The sequence below is a fragment of the Suricata suricatta genome, chromosome 7 (assembly GCF_006229205.1).
Source record: "Suricata suricatta isolate VVHF042 chromosome 7, meerkat_22Aug2017_6uvM2_HiC, whole genome shotgun sequence".
NCBI classification, from domain to species: domain Eukaryota; kingdom Metazoa; phylum Chordata; class Mammalia; order Carnivora; family Herpestidae; genus Suricata; species Suricata suricatta.
Genome location: NC_043706.1, coordinates 127,031,716 through 127,033,511, shown reverse-complemented (window position 1 = coordinate 127,033,511; position 1,796 = coordinate 127,031,716).

Here is a 1,796-nt window from a genome sequence, read left to right as displayed (position 1 = left end):
GATATTTTTTGGTTTTGATTTTTGAGAAATTTTTGTCTAATCACTAGGTCATCACTAGCCTAACTTGGTAGAGTTTTCACATGACAAAGAATAGAGACATTACAGAATTAGTTTTAGAAATGTCACTAAACAAACAGCTACAACTGGTGAGTTTTACCAAACATTTAAAGTATTATTAACATCCATCTTTCACATACTCTCCAACTCTCTCCCCTCAGAAAGAAGGGGAGAAAGCACTTCTAACTCATTCTATGAGGCCAGTATTACCCTGATACCAAAATTAGACAAAGACATCACAGAAAAGTGAAGTACAGACTAATGTCCCTTACGAATATAGAAGGCAACCTGTTCAGAATGCTAGCAAACTAAGTGCACATGACCATGTGAGATTTATTCCAAGAATGCAACAGTGTTTCAACATATGAAAATCATTCAGTGTAATATTAACATACCATTTTAGGAGAATAAAGAAAAAATGATTTATCTCAATAGGAAAAAAAAGTATTTGACAAAATCTGATACAATTTTAGGATGAAAGATAATTAGAAATTAAAGGGAATTTTCTGAACCTAACTCAGGGTATCTACAAAAAATCTACAGCTAAAATCGTAGTTGCTATGAAAGACTGAATTCTTTCTCTCTAAGATCAAGAAGAAGACAAGAATGTTTGCTTGCACTGTTTCTATTCACCATTGTATTGAGCCAGGTCAGTTAGACAAGAAAGAGAAATAAAAGACATCCAGATTAGAAATGTAGAAGTAAAAGTGTCTCTATATTTTCAGATATATAAAAGAACACTAAGAATACACACACACGCGCGCGCACACACACACACACACACACACACACAGCTTTAGCGTTAATAAAAGACTTCAGCAAAGTTGCTTGATACAAGATCAATATATATAAAATTCAATATTATTTTTATATACTAGCAATGAAAAATCCCAAAATAAAATTAAGAAAACAATTTCATTTACAATTGCATCAGAAAAAATAACATACTTAGGATTAATTTTTTCCAAAGAAGTACAAGACTTGTACCCTGAAAATCACAAAATGATTGAAAGAAATTAAAGAAAACCTAAACAAATGGAAAGAGATCACATGTTCAAAGGTCAGAAGAATTAATATTGCTAAAATTCCAACTCCCTTTTCTGCAATAATCTACAAACAAATCCTAAAATTCACATGGAAATGCAAGGGACCCAGAATAGTCAAAACAAACTTTAAAAAGTAACACAAAATTGGATGACTCACACTTTGTGAATTCAAAACTTACTACAAAGCTGCAGTATTCAAGTCAGCATGGTACTGGCATAAAGATAGACATACAGATCACATAATATTCAACCCAAGAGTCCATAAATAAACCAACACATCTCTGGTCAACTGACTTTTGACAAGGGAGTCATGACAATTCAATGAAGAAAGAGTAGCATTTTTAGCAAATGACATTGGGACATCTGCATATTCATATACAAAAGAGTGAAATTGAACCCTGCCTCTACCATCTACAATGTTAGCTCAAAATGAATTAAACCCATACATAAGAGCTAATATGATGGAACTCTCAGATAGAAAACAGGAGTAAGTATCTGTGACCTTGGTTTAAACAACAGTTTTTAAAATATGACCCCAAAAGCATGAGCAACACAAGAAAGAAATTGATAAATGGACTGCATCAAAATAAAGCACACAAAATTTGTGTTTCAAATGGTATTATCAAAAAAGTAAAAAAATGACCCACAAAATGGGATAAAACATTTGTACATTAAATATCTGCTAAGGATTTT